The following is a 13913-nucleotide window of genomic DNA, read 5'->3' on the forward strand; positions in this document are numbered from 1 at the left end:
TTAAGTTCACAGGTAGTAGATTTTAGAAAGGGGGCATCGACAGAGTGGCATTGGGGGGAAACTGATAGAAGGAATCTCTCCATCTGCTTTCCATACCTCAGAAACTACTGAGTGGACCACAGCCTTTGGGCATGCTACGTACTGTGTTCTGGGAATAGAACTTTCCCTGGGGAAACTGCTCTAATGGCTGGAGATTGGCTGACTTTCAAAACAGGTGGTGCAAATGCTGTGGTAATCTTGTGTGTCTCTATTAACTCTGAGTCACTTTAGACTCTTGGCATTGGGCCAGTACAACTTCTGAGTCCCTGAAGGAATGACACTTTCTGTGAGGCATGACCCACACCTCTTTTTTTTTGCTTAAAGTCTCACTCAGCCTTTTCAAAGGCTTTTGCTTAAAAGGCCTTTTGCTTAAAGGCTCACTCAGTCTTTTCAAAGGCCCAAGAAGGGCAGTTGGGTCTCCACAGAAAATCACATTTGGTGAATAAGGCACCATAAGCTCCATGACCCTCTGGATCCAAAATGCTCATGCGCTGGTCTAAAGCCTCTCACCCAGGCTACGTGGTCTACTGTGAACATCCACCTGGCCAATATAAGCCTCCACCTGCCACCAAAGTTAAAATTCCCTGGCCTTCATGCTACACCAGGGGTCCTCATGATTTCGGATCACTTACTCTATTCTGATGTTGATTTCTCCATGTGTCTAGTGCCATGGCCCACAGGCTTCCAGAGGAGCATTTCTTACTCTCTTCCTGAATTATGAACAATTAGGGAAATAAAATGAAGGGATGTGGATGGAACACCAAAATAAAACCTCAGTGTAATGATCAAGAATAGTTGAAGGAGCACCTTAGAGTGAGAGCCTAATGGGAAGTCCAGAATGAGGCCAGTTTGTCTCCCGTTATTAGCAAGAATTAACCTTTCCCCCCTCCCGGTTCCCAGGAACAGATTTTCCTCTGAGCCGCACCCCACCACCCAGATAGACTTCCTCACTCATCAGTATAGGGGTGTGGGGCGGCAGAGGGCAACCACTGTGGTTTTGAGAAGAAGAATGAGCATGCCAAGCAGAGGACAACCTGTTATTCTTCCCATATTTATAAACCAGCTTAGGTCACCACCTCTCCAGGGAGGGGATGCGTAACAAGGTTAAGGGTCGATCTCCCAGAAATCAGTGATTAAGGGAAGGAAGGGGGTGGGGGAGGGGAATCGTGGCAGCATGAGGCTGGGGACTTTGAAAAGTTTACAAGCAGAGAAGTGGCAAGACCCCCAGACTGAGAAGCCAGCCCCACTGAACGTCTGGCACCCGCCATCGGCCCTCCCACCCTCCCAGTCGGCCCCTGTGGGGACCTAGGTTCAGGTTTACAAACAAAGTGTGACCTGGTGCTTAAGCCCAAACACTTCTTTTTCCTCTCCCTCACCTCTGTTTTCTACCCTGCTCTTAAAGTATAAATGAAAAGATGATGGAAAAGATGTTTAAAAATTGAGCAGAGCACATTCCTTTATCCTTTAAACATAGCTGTCTTTTCAGCAGACATGGTCTTCCTCCTCCTCTCTGGGTTCACACTTCATCACTGTCCTGAGAGCTAGCTATTTCCTAAAGAGCCAATTTTCTTCTTTCAGGACGCTGCACCTAAATGATTTTCTAGATACCATCTCGATATGCAGGTTTCTGATGTGATATTAATCTCTTGCAAGGAGATCCCATTAATACCCAGAGCACTAGTAAATATGGAAATATCCACGGTAATGTAATCTTTCTAAAGTAATACCTCTTTGGTCCACTTTGGAAACTTACTGTCTTTTTGCTTTGGACCGTTAATCACCAAGAACTGTCTTTTGTAAAATAACTATACATATGTTTGGTTGCTTTGATTTAAATGATGACCTTAATGAACAGGACCACTACCAGTACCTTTAAAATAAATTTTTTTCTGAAGAAAATATTTTTAAATGCTCTGTTTGGGCTTTGTTTGAGCTTCTTATCTGGTTTTTAGAAGACGTTACCTACAGCGTTCTGCATCTGACATTTGAGGGGTCCATTGTGGAAAATCTAATCTTCCAAAAAGTCTCCCATACCATTCCTAGAACTTTGGGTATCTGCTCAAACAGCTCTGTTTCAGCTGGACAGATAAATGAGTTAGCATCTGGGAGGGGAGCTTAATGTGGAATCAAGTATGGGGTTTGGAATTTATAAGAATGAGGAGTGGAGCACATATAAATTAAGGAGATCAAGTTGCTAAGATAAGGTAGGAGAATTTGGCTCATATAAGCACTTAATAGATTGACTTCGTGTTCACTAGGGTCTGGGAGAGCAGACAGCTGCCAACATACTTTAAATAGGGTAAAGATGAAGTATGTACTTAAGGACTAAAGGAATTGCACAAATGTAGGCAATGACTCGGCACAAATCCAGGTCCTTTCACAAAGTGCTGTGGGGACAAATAGAAAGAGCACGGACCTGGAGTTAGGACAGACCTAATTTGGAAGCCTGGCTTTGACGCTTAATCACCGTAGAACCGTGGAAACTGATTTCTCCTCGACATAGTTTCTTATCTGTACGTCTTCCATATTGGGTCTTCTGGCCCTTGAGATCAAAGTAAGATTGACCCGAACTTCCATTCACACTCCGTGGAAATCCAAATCAACTCTCCAACACACGTTTATTAAATGCTGTCCTTAGGTTGGAGAGGGAGCTGGATTTCTGGAGTGTGAGTGTGGGGATTAGTGGTAGGACTGGCTTACTCTGTCTGAGGCTTACTTCCATCAAATTAGTTCAGATTATCAGTTGTGTGCTGCGTTTGATACCTTGTTGATGGAGCCATTAAACTCAATGACTTCCGTTAGTTACACCAAAGTGAATAATTAATTAATATACCTACAGCTCTAGGCTTTTATGAATAGAGTTGGCTTTAATTAAAATTTGGGAAATATTGTATTTATATAACATCAATGCAAATGGCTGCAAAGAAAACACGATTAGCCCTGTCTTAACATCTTCCCCTCCACCGGGGAATTTTCATAGGCTGCCTAAACGCATGTTGTGTCTCAGCCTCATGCCATCCCACTGGCTCCTTTATTCCCCTCTACTCCTTGGTTGTCTGAGGGACACACACTCTTCTCTCTCGAACTTGTGGAGCAGTTCAGTTGACCCCAGTCTCAGCCTCTGAGGATGGCTTTTGACCGTCTTCACTTACAAACCCATGCAAGGGCTCAGCGGAACAGAGGGCATTCATGGAGAAGGACCTGGCCCGTCTAGAAGGCCACTCATCCTTTCATTCAACAAAACTAAGCTCTAGGAGTAACCACTAAACACTGTTCTGGGCTCCAGGGACCCATTAGAGAAAGAGAGGGACCAAAATCTCTGCCCTCACTGAGTTTATGTTCTAGTTAGGGTAAATGGACAATAAAATTATAAAGCATCCAGTATATTCGATGGTGAAAAAAGACACAAGAGAAATAAGCATGGGAGGAAAGGGGGAGAGAAGTGTTCAGTAGGATGACAACGGAAAGCCATCTGAGGAAAAGGACATTTGAATAAAGAACCAAAGGAGGTGAAGCAAGTTGTGAATTATTCCTGGCTTAAGCTATAAGCAGAAATGGAGAAAGTACCAATCTTGTATGGTTGTAGGATCAAATGAAACAATGTATGGAAAATTTGCTATCAGAAGACCAGTTAGTATATAGCTAGCGTGTAGTTAAGTTTTAGTCTTCTCATTATATAGAATGGTGCCATTCAATATAGTGCCTTCTAGCCACAGGAGGTGATTTTAACTTACAGTAGTTAAAATAATGGGGGGTGGGAGGGATGGGGTGGCTGGGTGATAGACACTGGGGAGGATATGTGCTATGGTGAGCGCTGTGAATTGTGCAAGACTGTTGAATCACAGATCTGTACTTCTGAAACAACTAATACATTATATGTTTAAAAAAAAAGAAGAAGCAGATAGCAGGGAGGGAAGAATGAAGGGGAGTAAATTGAAGGGGGAGATGAACCATTAGAGACGATGGACTCTGAAAAACAAACCGAGGGTTCTGGGGGGGGGGGGTGGGGGGATGGGTTAGCCTGGTGATAGGTATTAAGGAGGGCACGTTCTGCATGGAGCACTGGGTGTTATACGCAAACAGTGAATCATGGGACCCTACATCAAAAACTAATGATGTAATGTATGGTGATTAACATAACATAATAATAATAAAATGAAATAAAATAATATTAAAAATTCAGTTTCTCTGTCTCACTAGCCACATTTCAAGTTCTCAATAGCCACATGTGGCTAGTGGCTGCCATTTTGCACAGTGCAGACAGAACATTTCCATCATTGTAGAAAGTTCTATTGGATAGTGTTAAATAGAATGTCTAACATTGATAAATCAAAGAAAATATAACAGGAGTGTAATGGGACTTTGTTGTCTTAGAATTTCAGCTCAAGCCTCTAGACTGAGGACAACAGGAGACAAATGCACCCACATTCTAGAGACATCAGCATGGACACATCTGTGCAGGATTTACTAAAGGTTGCCAAATCTGCCCTTTAACCAGGCAACCTCTGGCTTCCAGCTTAGATAAGAGAAAGTGTATGATTCATTGAGAGATTAGATTCTTTCAAGTGAATACACGAGAGTAGAGAGTGCTGTGGGGAGCAGAGGGGGAGCTTCTATTCTAAAGTCAAGAGAAGGGGCACCAAGAGCACCTCACATAGAGATGGGGTTGTCTGCTGGAAGGGGAGGCTGACTTCTCACTCCCGGCTGGATGCATCTAGTCTGCAGAAACTTGTATGTTCCCTCTCTGCTGCTCTCAGAAGCAAGCTAAGAGAGAGTTCTTGGGTGAATCTGAGGTGTGTTCTTAGGAATTTGAGAGGGGATCTGTGTGAAGGGAGGAGAGCACCTGCTCCTTTCAATGCAGAAGTCTGCTGGTGGGACGTCTGGCTGAGCTGCCTGTGGGAACAGGCTAAGGAGAGACAGCAGCTAGGGAATAGCCCCTCCTGTTACCTGTGGCCACCTCACAGGAGCCCACAGTGGGGCCAGGTGTGTGTCACAGGGGGGTGGGAGGCTACAGCCATATAAGGGACAGCCTTTATGACAAGGGACAGAGTCCACATATGGTGCAGGGCAAGTGACTGGGCAGAGCGGTCGCTGTCAGATGACAGTTGGAAGGAGCCTCACCCATGTCCCTATGGAGGGTCTCTGAGGAGCCCACGGATAGGTCTGCTGGTTGGTTATCTGCCTTGACGAAAGGGTCGACAGCAAAGCAAGAACTCTAAACAGGAGCAGCTGAGGAGGGGGAATGCAGAGCCTGGCAGTGAAGGAAGAGGCTCTGTGCCGTCCGCCTGGGGCGGGTCCCAGAGCCTGAGACCAGCCAGTGCACGGACGAGGAGGAGCCGGGCTGTGAGACCCAGGCTGTTCACCTTTTCACCTTTTCCACCGGTGACATTGCTCCTGGATGTGCAGGTCCAGGGTTCCCAGATCTGCGACTTTTCAAAAGAAGCCACCTTGCTGGGTTTTTGTGTGATATGACTCGATTTTCACAAATAATATACATTTCAAACAGATTCTGTCCCGGGTTTTGGAATACCTGAAAATAAAACTGTTCTTAAGAGTTCAAAACAATGGTAACGTTCTGAGATTTGCGCTGGCCACCACCAGGGGGGAGGGAAGAGACACCGACAGAGTATCAGAAATGGTGGAAGAAAAATCAAGCCCTTACCGTTACCGGATCGTGTCTTCAGAGTTGGGCCCATTTCACACGGCGGCGACAGCTCTAACTACAAGGCTTAGTTTTCTATCAGGCTCCAGGATCTACTACTGTGGCTCTGAGGCATTTGCTAGGAAAACATGCACATTTTCTTCTCTGGTTCCTATTTAAGGTCTTGTGGTCTGACTTTTCTCTCCCTGTCTTTCATGAAACTGGTGTCTAAAATTCACTTTGCAGTCAAGTGCCCTTCTGTGCTCTTCTTCGAGGTGCTTACCATCGAGCAGGGCATCTGGGCATATCCTAGGTATGGCTGCAGACTCTTCTGGCACTCCTTCCACTGAAAGGTGGGATCTCTCTCTCCTCTCTTTGAATCTGGTTGCGACTGCTTTGACCAATAGATACAACACCACGGAAGTGGTTTTACGGGACTTTTGGGCCTAGGTCACAAAAGGCCTTGCAGTTTCCACTTAAAAAAAAAAAAGAAAAAAGAAAATTTCCAGAACACCTGCTCTTGGACCCCTCAGTCACCATGAACAAGCCCAACCACTCCAAGGCCGTCAGGCAGTGAGAAAGCCCAAGTCACAAGGAAAGGCCATGTGTGGGCGCTCCCATTGACAGGACCAGCTGAGCCCAGTCCTCAAGTCCTGTCAGGCTCAGTGCCAGATATGTGAGTAAAGAAGCCTCCACATGATTCTAGCCCCTGGTCATGCAAGCCACGCCCAGCTGTTTGAGTCTCTCCAGCTGAGGTCTCCGATATCATGGAACAGAGATAAACCATCCTTGTCCCTGATTCACGGAATCCATGAGTGTAAAGAAAAATTATAGTTATGCCACTGAATTTTGAGGATGGTTTGTTACATAGTAATCAATAACCGGGATCCTAGAACATCTGGACTCCAGACGCCACCTGCCTTCTCTTCAATTGCATGTCTAATCATCACCACAAACTTAATATAGCCCAAGGCGACTTTCGAATATTCTTTCCTGACCCAAATCCTGCTCTCCTTCTGGTCATTTCCACCTCAGTACATTATACCTTTGGTTAAGGCAAAGTCCTTGGAACCATCCCTCATTTCTCCCTTAACTTTATTTTTTACATCCAATCCACCAGCAATGCCTGTTGGTTTGACCACAAAACGCAGCTTTAATGCCATTGAGCGGTCTCCTTGCCTGATAACCAAGATCTCATCTCTCCACTCAGCCACTAAGATGCCTTCTAACTCTTCTGGTTTTCCTCTTGTCCCTTTGTATTTCATTCTACACAAAGGAAAGAGAGTGACTTTTATGACATGGGAGCAGGTCATGTCTCTCTTCTGCTTAAAACACTTCAGTGGTTTCCCTTTTTAAAAAAATAAAATACAATAGAAACTCTTTTTGATGGCTTCCTATCCTTTCTACCCCACCCATTACATTTCATATTACTCCCCTCTCTTGTTATTCTCTTTCAGTCAGAGGTCCTGCCCCTTCTTCCGATGTGCCAAAGTTTTCCTTCGTCCCCTATGCAGCACTTGAAAAGGAGCTGGCCAAGAACTTGGTTTGGAATCCTTTGGTGACCACTCACCTCCAGCCTGCAAAAGTGGTTGACAAGGCTGAGAGGTGCTTTTTAGAAAAGATAGAGAATCACTTTAGGAAGAAGTGGTCATGGGGCTGAGACTCTGACCTGAAGCTTAGGGAGAGGTGCTATGGGAAGCTCGCCAGAGAAGCCTTGGACATGAGCCACCTAGAGTTTGGGGGACACAAAAGACAGGTGCCAAACTCATGAAAATAGAAAACAAGACAAAAGGTGGTTGGAACACCTTTGTCAGCAGGATAGGGAGCCGCATTTGAAAGGAAGTGGAATTGAGACTGGTGTGGGTCAGAGCTGTAGGAGTCCAGCCACTAGGTATGGAACCCAAAGGAAGATGATTTGCCTGGGCTTATTTCCAAATGGATCCTCTACAAGAGGGGTTCTGCCGGGCAGTGAGGCAGCTTTGAAAAGAAGCTGAGATTGACTCTCAGGTACAGAAGCTGAGGAGGAATTGCAAGTAGCCAACCTGTGGAGATTGAAATGATGAGCAGGAAGCAGGGAAAGAGGCTTGGGGAAGAGTGTTCTGTGCCTTCTCGTGTGAGGAGGCAATTGCATGTGCAAAAGCTGAGGGACAAGAGGGGGGCTGATTTGCTGACTTATTTGTATAACTGCAAGGTGTTTAGTAAGGTTGAATGCTAGGTGTGTGTGTGGGGGGGGGCAGGGTGATGACAGCTCCAGGTTGGAGGAGTGGCGTGAGATGAGCTGGGAGAAGTGACAGAAGGGCCCAGATTTTCTTAAGTATACTGTGAAGTTTGGAATGCATTTTAAGGACAGTGGGAAACTTTGAAAGATGCAGTCTGATCTGTCTTGTGTTTTAGGAAGTTGGCTTTGGCTCTAGTGAGAAGAATGGCTTATGGCATGAAAGAGTGGAATTGGGGAGGTCAGTGATAGACTGTGGTGACAGACAAGAGACTGGACTTGGTGACAGTGCCAGCAGGAATGTAAAAGAGCGGCCAGATTCACAAAACATTTAGGAAAGATGTGAGGGATTTGAGGTGGGGAGACGGACTGGTAAAAGAAGAAGAATCATGGACAATGAGTCCCAGATTTCTTTCTTGAATAATGGAGTAGAAGATGATGGTATTCCATGAGGTGGTGAGTACAAGATCAAAGCAGGTTTGAGGAACAGGTGCACATTCATGATGAATGCACAGCACGTGAAGGAGAGTGTGCTTGTGCATGATGTCTATTTGCTAGTTGACATATAGGAGTTGAGCTCAGTAAGAGCTGTGTCAAAGCTTCACACTTAATGCCATTAACGTATGGTCCACGTTTGAAGCCGTGTGTGTGGAGTGTGTTAAGCGAGCACAGAAGATGGTCTAGGGCAGACCCCAAAGGAATACTGATGGCTAGGAAAGAAGAACCTACAAAGGAACACCAGAAGGGAGAGAATATCAGTAGACAAGAATAACATGGAAGACGGGTGTTAGGAAGAAAAGTGGTATTAGGAAGGACTGAACATTTCCAATGGTGATGAGGTGTTCAGGCTGAGCTTGACCATGACCAAGTCTAGGGGGACTGGGGAACTTGTTAAGTGGGAGGCAGAAAAGCAAAAACAGCATCTATAGGGAATACTTGTTTTGCTGTACAACAAATGCGTGAGAAGATCTTCAGGTACAAGTACAATAACAAGAAGCTGAAATAAAACTAAGATTTTACAGTCAAAGATTTAAAAGATGATCAAAACTTAATGTCAACAAGTATGTGAAGAATGAGTACTATCATTTGAGAGGTAAATTGGTGCAAACGAACTAATGGTGGTTTGAGAACATCCAAAGATTTATTCACAAGATTGTTCCAGATCTTACGGTTTAGTTGGAGAAATGTGGCTAGAACTGAATGGTAGGGTGCGAAATGCTTATGGTAGGGGACTCCCTGTATAATATAATGGGTTTGTTTTTCTCAATTTATTTTTTTATTATGGTAAAATATATATAACATAAAATTTACAATTTTAACCATTTTCAGGTGTACAGTTTGGTGGCATTAAGTGCATTTAATGTTATGCAACCATCACCATTGTCTATTTCCAGAACTTTTTCATTATCCAAACTGAAACTTTCCAACCCACTAAATAATAATAACAATTCTCCCATCCTCCCAGCCACCATAATCACTATTTTACTTTCTGTCTCTGATTTAAGCACTCTTAAGTACCTCATATAAGGGGTATCATATAATATTTATCCATTTGTGTGTAGTTTATTTCACTTAGCATAATGTTTTTACAGGACATCCACATTGTAGCATGTCTCAGAACTTCATCTTCAAGGCTGAATAATATTCCACTGTATCTATATAATACATTTTGTTTATCCATTCATCTGTTTCAGTGTATTTTGTTTATTTGCTTTGAGTATAGCTGACACACAATGTTACATTAGTTTTAGGTGTACAACTTAGGATTTGACAAGTTTATACATTATGCTGTGTTCATCACAGTATAGCTACCATATGTCCCATTATGTGGCTATTACAATATCAGTGACTATATTCTCAATGGGGTTTTAAAATAATGGTGGTTCTAGTATTAATTACTTTAAAAATTAGAGTATTGTATTAACCATTACAAGAGAACAAACAAAAAGATTTGTATGTCTTTAACAGGGAATTATACATAAAATAAAAATTAATTTGGTTTTATGAAGTGGAATGTGGGATACAGATGAATGTAATTAAATGAATATATATTAAATATATAATATAAATATTATTTTATAATATAATATATATTAAATTTAATGACTATATAAGGTGAGTAACTGAGTTAAAATAAGGAGAAAAAGTTATGCATGTTTCTCATCACTATGTATTCTTATCTGTTAACTCCTGCATACTTTCAGGAGAGGGATTAATGTCTACTTTTGGGCACTACAACTGATGAAAACCTAGAGAAGTTTCTGTAGGGAGACTGCTGCACTGATGGGCTTCTCCATCTCCATGGAAACACCTTCTCATCATGAGATCATGACATTGGAAAGAGGAAGACTGCTGAATGGTTCCAGGCAATGACCGTGATGTACATAGGATTGGACTTTCCATTTTTGGGGATTGAGGGAACGTGGGTGTGGTTTTGGGGAGTTGTTGGAATGACTACCAATTGCACCATCTCTGGAGAAAGAACTGAAAAATGAACTATTTGGTCTGGTTTAGTAATTAGCTGAAATTTCTAGAAGCTTCCCTATGTAGGAGCTGAGTAAGTTGAATATTTGTGAGCCCAAGTCACAGAAAAACCAGTTATTGCAGAAAAACTGGGTGGTGTGTGCATATACTGGGAATTTCTTTTGAAATAAGATTCTGAATCTAGCTTTTTGCCTGGAACTCCAATATAAGTAGAAATTTAAAAAATACTGCAGTCCTTTCTTTTGAGAGGTTAACCTGTTTAAAGCATAGCCTGTTAAAAAAACACAGTGGTTTCTTTTATGGGGAAGCCGTGTCCTTTTTTATGAGGCTTTATGAAAAAAAAATTGCTTTTCAGTAGTAGGGGAAACTTTAAAATTAGGAAAAGTGAATAATATCTAGTTATAGTAACTTAGAACCAATTGTGTCTCTTCTTTTGCTTCTTTTTTTGCTTGGAAGACAGAAAGTTTGAAGCCCACTTCTGACTACACAGAACTTTATAGAAGCAATGTGTTTTTAACATGATTTCTGTTAAATTATTTATTTATTTTCCAATTCCTCTGTAACTTTTATGTGAATTTATCTTATATAATAGTTCAATAACGTTGATAGATATAAGATACATGAAATGAACAGCTTTTCTATTTATCAGCAACAATTAGCTAGAAATAATTAGCCCAGATAAAAGGTTTACCTTATGTAACGATAAAAACAAAATAGCCATTTCTAGAAATAATTCTGGTGAGAAATTGCTGAAACTTACTTAAAATAAATCAAAAAGCTATTTTTGAGAGATGTCATGGAAAATTTAAATAAATGGAGAACTATAGTACAATGCTGAGCAGGGAGAAGGGTGTATTAGTCAGCTTGGGCTTCCATAACAAAACACCACAGACCGGGTGGCTTAAACAACAGAAATTTATTTTCTCGAAGTTCTAGGGGCTGGACCAAGGTGCCAGTAGGGCTGGTTTCTGGGGAAGCCTCTCTCCTTGGCTTGTGGACAGCCTCCTTCCAGCTGTGCCTTCACATGGACTTCCCTCTGTATGTTCACAGGGAGAGATTTCTCTTGTCTTTTCTTCTTATATGACGCCAACAGCAGCCCTATGGGATTAGAGCCCCACTCTTAGGACCTCATTTAACCCTAATTACCTCGTTAAAGGCCAGATGTCCAAATACAGCCCCACTGGGGGTTAGGGTTTCAATATATGAATTTTGAGAGGACACAATTCAGTCTAAGCAGAAGGAAAACGTGAAGATGTCGACTCTGGCCAAATCCAAGAATTTCCAATTAAAATACTAATAAGATTTTTGTGTGTTTGGCAGGGTTGGAGAACTTCAAAAAAATTACTCTTCCCTTCAACTGAAAGGATAAATACTTCAACACAAATGAATAAAAAAGGTAAATGAGGGTAGGGTGAGTTTGGGAAGATTATTCACACCATGCATTGAAAATATTATAGTTTCATGAATTAAAAATGTAGAAATGGGCTGTGGTCAGAATCTTGGTAGAACAGAATAGCTATCCCTGAATATCCACTTTTAAAGATGTATAAATATATTTATGTATTATATATTATTATATTAATGTGTTATTAATTATATGTTATATGTTTGTAATATTTATATATAATACACTATAATATATAAAGTATATATTTTATATTTATAAACATATATATAAACGTATACTATACACACGAAATATATATTTCAGGGTTTATATAGTATAAAATATGCACATAAATCTTCAGGAAAGAAGAAGTTTTCATTTGTGTATGCGGTGTAGGGGGGGATAAAGATGCTAGAAAAAAATGGCAATTGAGGAAAAATTCCTTACTTCACATCATAATCAAAAACAAATTCCAGATATATAATACTTAAATAATAAATCAAATCATAGAAAGATAAAATGCAAGTGAATCTTTATCCAACCTTTGATGATGCCAGTACTTTGTAAACTCAGAAGTAATGGGAGTAAAAGTATATGGAAGATACATTTTAGTAGGTAAAAGTCAAAACTTCTGTATATTTAAAAAGGAGAAATAAAAAAAATAATCGAAAATTTTGTTGCTTGTGTGAAAGATGTCATGGCAGGATGTGAGGAAACATCTTGATTTATAGTCAGGGCACTCCCTTTGCATTGGGCAGATGATTACTGACTCTCTCTCTTCTTGATTATGTAAAATATATATGGATCCGAGGGTACGTGTGTGTATGTGTTTTCCATATGTGTACAGAGGTGGCTGTGTGAGTGTGTGTAATTTGCTCTTTAAACAGCGTGATCACATATATTATTTTCTCCTGCCGGACTGTTTTGAGGACCACCATGTCTTACCTACATTGTGAGGTGTCAGACTAGGAAGATCAGGACCTCGGTGGGGTGGGAGCCCCCTTCACAAAGACCAGGTCTGTTTTCTCCTATGACAACTGCTGGTGTTGCTAGAACTCTTTTCGGTCCCTTCTCGCGCCCACTGCCCCCGTGAGCCCTTTGAACTTCTCCCCCTCACCTCAGTTCTTTCCTTACACTCTCCTGATGGAGTGACTGGTCCTGGGAGATGAGCTGCCACTCTATCTTGGACCCAGGAAAGAAGGAGGACTCTCACCGCTGGGGTCATGTCACTTTTTCTGCCCTTTTCTTCACGGATGGGGGCAGGAAGGGAGCTGCAGGGTGATGGCAATTAAGGGTAAAAGTGAAAACTAATTTGGCAGCAAGTTTAAAGCAGTCTCCCAAGCAAAAGCCAAAGGGCTAATAATATCCTTTCTTTTTTTTTTAAAGATTTTATTTATTTATTTGAGAGAGAGAGAATGAGAGATAGAGAGCACGAGAGGGAAGAGGGTCAGAGGGAGAAGCAGACTCCCTGCTGAGCAGGGAGCCTGATGTGGGACTCGATCCCAGGACTCCAGGATCATGACCTGAGCTGAAGGCAGTCGCTTAACCAACTGAGCCACCCAGGCGCCCTAATAATATCCTTTCTATATAAACATTTGGCAACACTCAGTAAAAAGAACACCAAACTTTGAAAGATGAACAGGCAACAGACATGAACAAGCAAGGTACAAAAGAAGACATGGGTACTCAGCAAGCATACATCCAAGGAGTTTGGGGCTGGGCAGCATGGGTTAAAATTCCACCAACTCCTCTTCTTACCTGTGTATCTTTGGGCAAGTTAGTTAATCTTTCTATTTCTCAATTTCCTCATCTGTAAAAGGGGGATGATGATGGCACAAGCAATAACAATATTAATAATAACATCTACCTCACGTGGTTGTTTCAAGTACCAAATGATTTCATAAATGTAAAGCTCTTAGACCATCCCTGGCACATACACTATTTAAGTGATATAGATGATGATGATTATTGTTATTTCATCTGAGATGTAAAAAATGTTGAGTAGCAAAACAATGGATAGAAATTTTCTGTTAAATTAGAAAAAATAGAAACAATGAGGGGTGGTAAAATTGGCACTCTCACACAGGGGTAGGATTTAAAACAGATTTCATTAGAATTGATATATGTATATATAAATTAACATATAT

Source organism: Zalophus californianus, chromosome 1 (assembly GCF_009762305.2).
Source record: "Zalophus californianus isolate mZalCal1 chromosome 1, mZalCal1.pri.v2, whole genome shotgun sequence".
Classification (NCBI taxonomy): Eukaryota; Metazoa; Chordata; class Mammalia; order Carnivora; family Otariidae; genus Zalophus; species Zalophus californianus.